The following is a 13,028-nucleotide window of genomic DNA, read 5'->3' on the forward strand; positions in this document are numbered from 1 at the left end:
TTCTTTATTTTTTTATAAATTAAGTTTTTTTTTCACAAGTGTACTTATACATTTGACTTCAGGTATGTTTTTGAAAGAGCAGCCTTTATAAATTCTAGAAAAATATGTCCACTATGGGTTAACAACTTCGTTTCTTTGTTTTTCGAGATTTTTGTTTACCATTGCTAAGTAGTCGCGAGGATCTATCGTTACTTGCGACTTATCGGTTGTTATATTTTTCATTAATTCCTCACCAAATTAGTGGCTGCCAATGGATTACGGCAGACATTCCTGTTTTCAGGCCTGGCACATTTTCACTTGCAAGGGATTAACGCAGCTTGAAAACTCCGGTAGTTGTTGACAATGGCAAGTGATGACATCTCAAATATTTATATAAAAAGAGACAATGTAGGAAAATTACCTCAATAGAAGGAAGTAAAAAGACTTTTACTTTCAACACTTACAATAACAAAACCCGCACATCACATTTACACAGCTCCTGCCCACGTGCCATACATTAACATATCAATAAGTGTGTAAAAGGGTGTGTGAATGTTTCTGCTCGTCAGCACATCCTTGTCAGCACCAGTGCTCTTTAAGTATATGTAAGGCAAATGTGTCGACTTTTTGTTTGTGTTGTTTTCACTTATGTAACTATGTATATTTGTTGTCATTTCCAAGTGTTGTTGATCACGTGCATCCATCCATACATGCATTTGAATGTGTGCTTATATGTTTGTATACAAAGAGAAATGTGTATTTCTTTCCACAGCCCGAAGTAGTGACATAAACAGAAACACTGGACCGAATGGTTGTTTTCAATGTATGAATGAGTGCTCAGGTAAGCCAGTGCCACTGAGTAGACAGTGCGTAGATTATGATAAACAGAAGCATTGGTGAGTGTACAGTTGAGTTCATGTAATCCGGACACGAAAAAGTTAATTGTTTGCTGTATTACTTTTTTATATGCCATTGTTTTAATAATTCTTTTTAAATAATAAATAGTAAAATTAGTAAAAAAGATTTCTGAAAAAGTGTGTACACTTGAATACAGAAATATTTGAGTTTTTCATATTTTACATTTTTATCTACGGTACTACCAAGCCAGGCAACTGTCGAATCTTCCATTTCGGAAAAACAACTTCCTACCTGAAGAAAAAAATTGTTTTCAAGAATTTTTTTAAAACTATTTGCCTGTATAACAACACAGCCACAGAGTTTGGTTTGCACGTGACTACCTGTCGGTTGGCCCGGATTCAAAGCGCAAGTGTGATTTACGAATTAATGAAAAAGTGTAATATTTCGAGAATGTTTACTGCACGATCAACCGTTTTTCCCAAACGTCTGAAGTGACAGATAGAAAAAGAAGTGGTCGTCCAGGCGTGGTTAGAACCAGTGCAACCATAAAAGTCGTTCGAGAAAGAACTCGCAGAAATCCTCTTAGAAAGCAGAAAATCATGTCCAGGAAAATGAATGTCAAGACTAATTAGGGATGGTCTTCAAATGAAAGCCTTCTGTCACTCAACTGGTCATCTTTTGACAAGGCACTTGAATTAGGCTCGACAGATGCAAGCAGCTTCTTCGGTGGCACACGGTCAACGGCCATGAAAATATGATTTTCATAGATGAGAAAATTTTCACAGTTGAAGAACTTTTTAATAAGCAAACGGCAAAATCTATACTTCTAAAGACGTAAAAATTGTTGTTCCAAGTGTTCAGCGTGGCCACAATCCAGCCTCCGTAATGGTTTGGTAGGGAGTGTCTTGTAAAGGCGTTACATATTATCATTTCTGCGAAAAAGGGGTTAAGACCGGGCGGAAGTCTTAGAAGGGGTGGTGGAGCAATTGATCTCTTCAACGGAGAGCATTGGATCTTCCAGAAAGATTCCGCTCCAGCCCGTAGGACAAAATCCACCCCGCAGTAGCTGAAAAACAATATTCCTGGGTTCATAGCAGCAGAAAATTGGTCTCACAGAAATTTGGAGTCTCAAAAAATATTTGGTTCGAGTAGCGCCGTCAATATCCATGAAAGCTGTTCGTGCTGCAATAGCTGAATGACCTAATGGTTGAAGGCTTGTCTAAAAGCAAATGGTGACCATTTCGAATGAAAATTTAAATTTTGTGTTTTTAATATTTACATGATTACATAAAACTAGCTTCTTTAAAGAAAGAATTATAATTTCTTATCTATAACGGGCTTAATTTGTAACAGAACTTATGGCAGGACTAAGTACAAACAAAAGGAAAGAACAATGTGCATGTAAAGAAGAAGAGTATGCGAAAGCAATAAAAACTATCAAACACAAGAAGTTATACTATACACACACACACACTATCTTGTCACGGTGTCGTTCGCATAAAAACTGCATTTGGAGGCTTTTATTTTCATTTTGTGCTTTCACAATTTAACATCCGGCTCTTTGATTAGATTAGATTTGATGTGCGCTTGGCCTCATGGTCTTTTGTGGTCTTTACATACCACAGTATCTCATCCAAATTCAGTTTCCTTAAGATAGAGCTGGGTTGGATTGAGCGTATGTGCCTTTAATCTGGCTGCGATTGGCCGAGATGTCTGGTGAATGTATGTACATTGAAGTCTCTTGAGATTGGTCGCAGAAACGACAAGAGTCCGTAGGCCAAATCTCGACAATATGCAGATGACTTCGCCGTCTGCAGTGGCCTGCGAGAATGCACGTGTCCCATAAGTTGGTGCGAGCTAGCCCCTCTACGCCTTAGCACTTCACTCCTAAACTTCTCCTTTATGGTGTGTTGACCTATAAGAAGGCAGAGGTCTGGCTCTTCATTTTCATTAGTTCGTTTAATTTTAACTTTCAAATATACTGTATTTTGAAGGCATTCATTGAAATTTAAAAACATGTAATTTCTCCCCCCTTTTTGGTTGTTTCCTTGCATTGTTATTGTGCATGGCGCTGCCCCTATCAAAATCGCGAAAGATAAAGTAACGGTTTTCGAAAGGCGTCACCTTGGGTATTCAATTCGCCTTGTACTCGGAACTAATAAATTTAATTTTCAAGAATGATAGAAAAAGGAAAAGTGAGCCTAACTTTCCCAAGACATAATTGTAGATGAGCTGTGTAAGAAAAATACAGAATTGTGAAAAAAATTGACAAGTAAGGTTAGGATTCTGCAAAATTGGAAAGAAAATAGAAAGAAAGTGTATTTGAGCAAATTACGATAATGTCAGCTCACGCTCCAATAGCAACAACAAAAATGTCAGCTCAACGACTGATTTTGTGAAATTCATGGAGAGTAGAGCAGAGAACTTCTGTATTCTCTGGTTGAATTAAACCAAAGTCACTCTTCTCTAGTTCTAGTCTGCTTTTTGTGTTGGTTAACCAACTACCGAAATTGACGTTGTCAAAAAAAGTCGATCCTGTGCTAACTATGGTACGTGTAATTTATCGAGGAGGATTCAGCGCACCAGACTGGTCGGGAAAAACCAGACTCATTCCAGTAAGTCGAACGTAGTTGCGTATAGACCGACGCAAGTTACATTACACTAGTGAAGTAGTCATACACTGGGTATAATGAACTTTTGAGTACAAGCTTTTAATTTTCCAAATTTTCCATCTCAAACAGAAAAGCGATCAAACCAATACCACTTTTAGCACTTAAGATATAATTTTTTCTAATTGAAGGCAGCAATTAAATGTTCTTCAAACGCTCCACTAATTCCATTTATGTAAATTATTTATCAATACATTTCGGACATGTTGTTGGCAATGAACATAAGCCATTATCTCCCAAGCAGCATGCAGCCATTCGCTCTTACTTTACAAAAACAAAAAACCTCTCATTTCGTTTAAGAATCTAAAAAGAAGCCAATGAAAGATTAAAGGCCAATTGCTACTGTGATTACAGAACTAATGAATTGTTCATCAATCCACAATCGAGTTTTTTTTGCATGCCAATCGCGTCAGTTACACATATGTACATATATAGGCATACATATATATAAGTACACATATAACTAACGCATTCGTTGCAGTGCATGTGCACGTAGTATTTTCGTATTAGTTATGTACATATGTATGTATGTTTATATATTCGGTTGTGCTTTGCTTATCAGTTGTTGCTATTTCTGTTTATTCTTGTTCTCATTGATAACTAATATACAATCGATCGATTGCCGTTTAAGCATCGTATAAATATATAGTTGATGCCCTTAATCGCTGGCAAAATTAAATTTCCTCACAGCAAATCATTTCCCGTAAATTTCACAGACTTTGGAGTGTCTAAATAATTGCTGCCGGATTTATTTTTACCAACAGCATAAAAAATGTATAGCATGCAAATACATATGTATGTATGAATATTTTATCTATACATACTCGCACATACGCTTATACACATTCAGCATACTGTAACAAGTTAAGATGTCTCTCGCCTCTAGCAGCTTGTTGCATCCTGCCTTACACCTATTTTTGTGGCAAGCGTTGCACTTTAGTTGATGTCTCTGTTTTATTTTTAGCTGGACATAACAGCAACACTCCTGTGGAGATAATTTTGAGTGTTTCTGGCTGTGCCATCGAATGATTTCGATAAAGAACTGTATTTTTAGAATTTTTGTTTGATATTTTACCAAAACACGAAGGTTTTATTGACTTTGCGCCTTTTTTACCGCACAAGTTTTGTTAGCGCCCAGATTTCATATATGTAACAGCAGTGATTTTAATGAATCAAGTTCGAATCGAATGTATTTGAAAAGAGAATTTCGTTCAATGAAAGTTAACGCACTTTGATGGTTTTTGTATTAAATTAAAGATATGAGACCCCACTCGTGCTCAAACTGGTGCATAACTCGGATTAAAGAATTCCAACGAAATGGACTGAACATTTCTGAATCCAACGGGCGTTACATATCAAAAAAACCTAAAATTAAGTAAATGAGCGGATTTAGGTGAAGTTACATACCAAGGCTTTGCTAAGATCTATCTACCTATGCTGCCGTAGCCATAACGCTAGCCGCAACATAACAGCATCTGTCGATTAGTCACGCCGTAACCATAAGCAGCTGATTATATACAGCTGATAAATATATAATTAATGACAACATTTGCAATTTGTCAAAAAAACACGGATAATTTTCCACTAAGTCAATTAATTTTTCGTCGTTAATTCCTAATATTCAAATTTTTTATCGCGAATATCAAAACAAATGTAAAGTATTTCACAGCTGCTTATGGTTACGGGGGAAACCCATAATTCAATAGAAACATACAGCTACGGTTATGGTTATGGTGTTATGGTGCGGCACCTATAAACGTTTACAGTGATGCCCATGTGTTTGATCAGAGAAGCTCATTGCTCTGGTTATGGTTATGGCTAAGGTACGGGATCACTAATTGCAGCTTTAAATATATGAGGCTTTTAAAAAAATGTATGACTTAGTGAATGAAATATGTATTTTATATACATTGCGAGTCGAACAGTCGACTCCTATCTTGGAGTCGAAGAATCATCATTAGCAGATGAAGAGATTTAGCTCCCTACGTTGTGGATAGGTTAAACTCTACTTATCTATGCTTGACATTGACCTACTCAACATACAGCTATGAATAGAGAATAGCGCACTTCCGCACAATAACATAAAATTATGATGTCCACAAGAATTTTACTGGATGACCTAGCAAAACAGTTATTTTTGCACAACTCTATTATTTTACTTTATTATTATCAAAAAAAAAAAAACGCGAAATAATTAATAATTTAATGTCTCCAACCATAAGAAATTCGAAAAATCGGAATTTATCACATTTTCAACTGGATACTGGAGAAGATAAATAGAAATTAGTTATTTCAAATTGGTAATTTTTTTATTAATTTCCTATTCACCTGTCTGGTAAACTTTCCATTAATTTTTGCCACCTCTCCAAAATAATAGAGTTCGACGCTTCCTGTACTCCTTGCCATTTCATTTCATTCATTTTCATCTACATTTTTTTTGCCCAACCTTGACCTTAATACCGTTCCACAGATTTTTAATAGGGTTAAGTTCCGCGCTTTGCCCTGGCCATTCCAAAATTGAAATTTATTCTATGGAAAACTAATTTTTTACCACTTTTACTGTATACTTGAGGTCGCTATCAGCCATGAATAACCTGTTTAGTGCAATACGGCTCCATCAGGTTTTTTAGAGTATCAAGATAACAAAATTATCTATGCCGCTATTTATTCTTACTAATGGTCCAACTCCATTCCAAGATATATTCAGGCTACATTCCTCATTTATTTCCAGCGTTACCGCTCGAGAAGACTTAAAAGGGTCTCGCCTACATTTTTTAACAATGCCCTTGTCCTGCTGTATTGTAGTATTTCGCGCTAGATTCTTTCGAACTTTCTTTCTTTTAAGCATATTTTTGTCTGCACTAATACATTTAATGCCATTGTAAACCATTTTACCTGAACAACCCATTATTTCTGGAATTTTTGTTTGTTTCGTACCTTTTTCGTAAAGGTCGCAAATAAGGTTTTTCTTTTAAATTTTTCTTTCCATTGTCGTGCACAATATCGATTTTAAAAGAAGCAATTATATTTGCAATTATAGCAACTAAGAATTTACCGAAAAAATTAGATGTATGAAATGAATGATTGAAATGAATGAAAAGGCGTTAATATGCATTTCGAGTGAAATATAGCAAAACGAAACATTAAAGTTAGCAGGACTTATTGTCCGATATTAGAGAGAAGTCATTCACAGCATAACATTAACATAAAAATATGGTAAATACGAATATCAGTTAGTCTTCTAAGAAATAACAATTCGCATGGAGGACACTACGAGTATAAATACGCTATTTCCATAGCTGTATGTATATGTATAATATGATACGTACTTATATATTAGTTTTGGGAAAAGGAAATACATTACTTTCTCGGTCGATGGCTGTAGTGATCAATAACTCTTAAAGTATCTATCAATCTATTTAAAGTTTATGCTTTTTATCAAGGTGACATTTCACACTAAAAAAATCATTTGCTGTTTTTTGTTTGTTCCATTGAGTGTGAGTTACAGAGTGTTAACAATGGCCGGCATGTTACTAGTCGTAGCATCGCCCAGGAGATAAAGATCGACCATAAAACATGGATTTCTTTTTCCCCAAACTAATATACAGTGGCTCAATAAAGAACTCGGACAAACCTTAGTTAAAACTTTGTATAAAAAACACTGCTAAAATAAAGGCAATTTGAAACAATATTTTTCGATTTCTAAATGCTTTATTTATATAATTTAAGAAATAACAAAAGCATAAGATAAGTCGTGTGCACTTCTTTAACAATAACAAAAAACTTTCAAAATGAGGAGAATTCACGTCAAAAAAGAACTCGGACATCTGGCATCACTTCGTAATTTCTGACAGTTTAAATGGGGGAATCCCATTTTTTAAATTATATATAGTTAATTGAGGAACGATCGACAGTTTTGGAAGTAAATTGTGTCAAGTACGCAATTTTCTGTTTTCTTTTTTGTAAAATGAGTCGGCAACGTGGCCAAACTTCGGTGGAAGTGCGAAAAATAATTATTGAGCAACACAAAATGGAAAAACCATGCGTGAAATCGGCAAACTTGTAAATCGACCGCGATCAACTGTATGTGACACCATAAAACGCCTTAAAGAAACAAAAACTGTAGAAAACAAAGTGAAAACAGGACGACCAAAGCTTTTTACGGACGCTAACGAGCGGTGGATAGTAAACCAAGTCAGAGCAAATCCTCATTTAAGTGCTCCAAAACTTACAACACAAGTTAAAGAACATCTTGAAATTGACTGCAATCCAGAAACTTTGTGATTAGTTCTAAGAAAAAACAACCTCAATGGCAGAGTCGCAAGAAAAAAACCCTACATTAGTAAGGAAAATAAAAACAAGCGAATTAATTTTGCAAAACCCTATAAAAATAAGGACATTGAATTCTGGAAAGATGTGATATTTTGCGACGAAAACAAATACAACATATTCAGATCAGATGGGCAGTCGTATGTATGGAGGAAGCCAAATGAGGAGCTGAAAGAGAAAAACCTGCGTGCCACTGTTAAACACGGTGGCGGTTCAGTGATGGTTTGGGGATGTATGTCCGCCTCCGGACCCGGAAATCTTTGTTTTGTTGATGGCATAATGGTTCACAAGCAATATCTTTAAATTTTAAAAAGAAATTTAATTCAAAGTGCTGAAAAATTGGGTATAAAGGAACAATTTTATTTTTACCAAGACAATGACCCCAAGCATAAGGCGCTTGATGTTCGCTTGTGGTTGATGTATAACTGCCCGAAAGTGCTCGAAACTCCACCACAGTCCCCTGATATAAACGTCATTGAGCATTTATGGGAGCATTTGGAGAATAAACTCAAAAATCACAAAATTTCAAACAAAAAGGACCTCGAAGCTGCTCTTAAGGACGAATGGGCTAAAATTGATCCTTCCGTTTGCAGAAATTTGGTGGAGTCAATGCCGAAACGACTAAATGCTGTTATTAAATCCAAAGGGTTTCCCATAAAATATTAATTTTTATTTTTATTGGCTTTTAAAGTAAAATTAATTTCCATGTCCGAGTTCTTTTTTGACGTGAATTCTCCTCATTTTGAAAGTTTTTTGTTATTGTAAAAGAAGTGCACACGACTTATCTTATGCTTTTGTTATTTCTTAAATTATATAAATAAAGCATTTAGAAATCGAAAAATATTGTTTCAAATTGCCTTTATTTTAGCAGTGTTTTTATACAAAGTTTTAACTAAGGTTTGTCCGAGTTCTTTATTGAGCCACTGTACATATACTATATATAAAAGTAATAAAAAGGGGAATATTTAACTGTATGGTGGAGTGGGTTCTGCAAATTTTAAAGTAGAAACTGTTGGCCTAAGGAAAACTTTATTGAATTGCTGATCGCTTAATATAACCAACTTTGTATGCCCTCCATAAGCAACAAAGAGGCCCTATACGGTATGGATGTTGACGATATGCGGTAACTCGAAGCTGTCCAACCTTCTAGAAGCATCAGTGATATCTTCAAGTTTCTAAAGTTGTGCAACATTTTAGATGTGTGTGTGCGTAAGTATTTATTAAATTTAAAGTAACCTCTATCTGAAAGCTGGCTGAGGATTAATTATTCATAATTGACTCTTATGTAAATAAATAAATTAATAGATAAATAACTAGTCGTTTTCTTAACATTCAAGGAAGAGTTAAACTTTAGAAAATTATTTACTTGTATATATTAATTAAATTCAAATAGAACCATATCTTCACACATTCTTCACATTCCATAAATAAAGTTCAACAAAGCCCCTTTGAAGAGCAAGCGCATCACGTCAGGTCTTACTATTGCATAAATTTTGAATTCACTTGCACATAAATGAAAATTGGCTTTCTTTTCCAATATCGCTGATAAATAGAACGAATAACAGCGAACAATGGCTGCAGAAATCCAACTTGGGGAAGACCCGAAGCGGCATAAAAAATATTGTGAAAATGTATTGCCAAGGAGAAAATGGCCACTTTTCAATTTATTTAAATTAACTTTTGTGTGAATATTTGCTTTATATAAAAATTTATTTAAATAATTGTTTCTGTATGTATGTATACGAGTATATTACAGAATCCAAAAATCATATTTATATGGCAAGTACAATTTAAAAGCAGCGTATTTTGAGAGCTTGCCGTTTATCACACGCTGAAGGGGTAGTGGAAATACAAGCGAGCCAACTTTGCGTTAGCTCATTTCGTTTAGTCCTTGTATTTTGTAATTAATGGGTTTTTAAATTTTAAATACAGTTGCCGTTGAAAATGTCTCGCTTCCCACATATTTATTTATACATTTTTTTCCAGTTCTCTACTTATTATTTGCGCGCTTTCCTAATTATGAAGGATATATGTATATTTACGGCGGCCACCGTAGCCGAATGAGTTGGTGCGTGACTACCATTTGGAATTCACAGAGAGAACGTAGGTTCGAATCTCGGTGAAACACCAAAATTAACAAAAAGTTTTTTCTAATAGCGGTCGCCCCTCAGCAGGCAATGGCAAACCCCCGAGTGTATTTCTGCCCCGAAAAAGATCCTCATAAAAAATATCTGGCGTTCGGAGTCGGCTTAAAACTGTAGGTCTCTCCATTTGTGGAACAACATCAAGACGCACACCACAAATAGGAGGAGCAGCTCGGCCAAACACCCAAAAAGGCGCCCAAACGCGCCAATTACATATATATATATATATTATTTTATTTTGGCAAACAATATGTAATATTTGCCATTTTAATGCAAAAACAAATACTCCAAAAAAATTTTATCAGGCGCAACTGTACATATTAAGTCTATGGAAAAACCTATAGAAAATCTCTAACGCAGAAAATCACCCACGCATGTATTTTCATACTGAATTGTTGATATTATCAATATTTTAGTTATGTGAACTCAAGGACTAGAATTAATTACCTTTAGAAAAATCAACTACAATTTCCAAAGATGATACGGCCCAAAATTTTTCTTGAGCTAAAACTCTCTATCAACGATTTTAGAGGTAGAACAACTAAAGCAAACCAGTCGAAAAATTCACTATCACCTTGGAAGGAAAACTGAGAAAATGTGCGAACTAGATTTATATAAAATTATAAATTTAAGAAATTTTTATATTACCAATTCGTAGCCAAATTGTCGCTGTTAACTAGAATTCATCGGCACGCTTTGCCGAATTTGCCGGTACTTGGTTTTATTTATAGAACTGTCACCCACAATTTTCCACAAATATGTGCATGTATGTATTTATATGAATTTTATAAAACTTTTTATTTTCAATATTTGAACACAGTTTACACATAAATTTTGAAGCTGTTTGTTTTATGAAGATGAATATTTAATTTATCTCCATTTATTTCAATGAAATTATTTTTGTAAAACAATTTTCTATTTTTTTTTACCGCACGCGATTCTATCGATTCTATTAAAATGTATTTAAACACTTTCAAATGACATAGACACGATTTGTTGTCCTCTATTTTGATCGACATTCAAAGCATTCGTATACGCTTTTTTTAACACATTTAAAATTGTACGCGTGGCTTTTAACAAGCACGTTTGCACGCACGCAAACAAAACTCACGATGTACTGATGTTGTTTGCTCAGACTCGAAAACTTTTATTAATGAAGCGAAATGAAAAAAAAAATTGAAAAATAGCACACAGAATCTGTGAGAGGAATACTCAAAGCGTTGGCACTGGATGATAACAGAGCGCAAAAGTCGAGAGTGAGTGAAAGAGAGAGAGGAAGAGAGAGAGAGCGAGAGAGAGTAAAGAGAACAGTTTTGAGCAAGACCAGCAGAGCAAGTTGGTGATCTCTGCAATGATCATTAGCAGAAAAATATTATCAGATAGAAAATCAATTGCCGGGGGATGATGTTAAGCCATTTGTAATCCACAAATACCATCCATGTGTGTATAGAGCGTAGAAAGGTGGCCAGGCCATTGAAAAGTAAAAGTATAAAGGTCAGATATTGCAAATAATAATAATTTTTGTCATGTTTACACGCACATGTGTATACTTGCATGTATCAGGTGTTTTTTTAGCTGCATCAGAACTGCCGATATCTATTACTATGGTTTGATAGCTGTGAATGGCAAACAGTTTTAACATTCCCGTAAAGTAATAGCCTAGACAGACGGCGGCGGTAATCAGGATTAACGATTTAATTATTTCAGGAATTGGACTTAATTCTTATATTTTAAGCGGACTAAGAGAATTTTCGATGGTAACTTTGCCAGAAAATGACAGTTAGTATCTATTTTGAATGAAAAATAATGACACTTTTAAAGAGAAGAACAAAAAAGACTGAAAAAAATCATTGCAGCATCAAAATTGTGAAACAATATGACGATTACAACAGGAGTAAGCATTTTATAGTATTTTCGTTTCATTTTTAAGGTTAAAAACGCGTTTTTCTAATTTCAGATGGCAAGCTGAAAGAACCGTTCAACCTGGATGGAGAGAAACGAGCAGGCGTTCATAACCAAATGGCGAGAAGGAGAAAATAAATAATTATTTTTTGGTATTTTACGATTAACCCCGCCGTTTGTCTTCATGAATCGATTAATGCCAGAGCAACGTTTCCAAATTGTGGAAATTTACTTTGGAAAGAATAAGTCTATTCCCGAAGTTCATGGAGCGAAGTGTTAACGAAGTCGCCGAAATGTCGATTCGTCGTCATTTTCAACTGGTCGGCCCGTCCTTATCCTTCGACTACGTGTTTATAAAATACAGCTCATGCAAGAATTGAACCCAAATGAGCATCACTTGCGGCGCATTTTGGCTTATTGGGCTCATTCAGTTTTATTGGAAAAAGTAGTAAAAAATTAACTGATCGAATAGACATATGCCGGGTATCAAATTCAGAAAACAAATGCCATGGAATTAAATACCAGATTATAATAAAATTGCATTCCATTCAAACAATATTTCTGTTTTCCATCATCATTTTAAGTTCTCAAGCTCTTAAAAACACTCTACATGTATTCTCATATGTGCATGAAACTACTAACAACAATTCGAGCCTGATTAAGGGTCTGATACAATCGTCGCTACTTAAAACTTAATTAGCGTAGACTTAATTCAATTTAAGAAATTGGCAACAGTTACACAACACTTCAATATTTGGCTTTCGTATTCTCTTATAAATGGCATGTCTGTTGAACAGTTTGGCACTTTACCAGAACCGTACCCGTATGTATCTATTGAGTTTTGGTTTTTCCCCGTAACCATAAGCAGCCTTATTGAAGTAGAATTAATGACAATATTACACGGATAATTTTCACTAAGTGAATTCACTTTTCGTCGTTAAAATTTTATCGCAAATATCAAAACAAATGTAAAGTATTTCACAGCTGCTTACGGTTGCCGGGAAAAACCAAAATTCACTATACGGTTAGGGTTATGGCGTTATGGTGCGGCACCTATAAACGTTTACCGTGATGCCCATGTATTTGATCAGACCAGCTAATTGCGATGCTTACGGTTATGACTAAGATACGGTACCACTAATCGCAG

General features: G+C 35.0%; 1 protein-coding gene across 6 annotated transcripts in view; it reads right to left on the minus strand.

Annotated features, from left to right (window-relative positions):
• Positions 1 to 13,028, minus strand: part of LOC128860854 (pericentrin) — a 93,838-nt gene that overhangs the window by 42,461 nt on the left and 38,349 nt on the right. Inside the window, exon 1 of one of the 6 annotated variants that reach the window (XM_054098629.1) lies at positions 10,628 to 11,115. The exons of the other annotated variants lie outside the window; for them this stretch is intronic. The gene's annotated coding sequence lies outside the window, so the exon portion shown is untranslated. Of the gene's footprint in view, positions 1 to 10,627; positions 11,116 to 13,028 lie in introns of those variants that run through there. 6 annotated transcript variants of the gene reach the window in all.

The sequence above is a fragment of the Anastrepha ludens genome, chromosome 4, assembly GCF_028408465.1.
Source record: "Anastrepha ludens isolate Willacy chromosome 4, idAnaLude1.1, whole genome shotgun sequence".
NCBI lineage: Eukaryota > Metazoa > Arthropoda > Insecta > Diptera > Tephritidae > Anastrepha > Anastrepha ludens.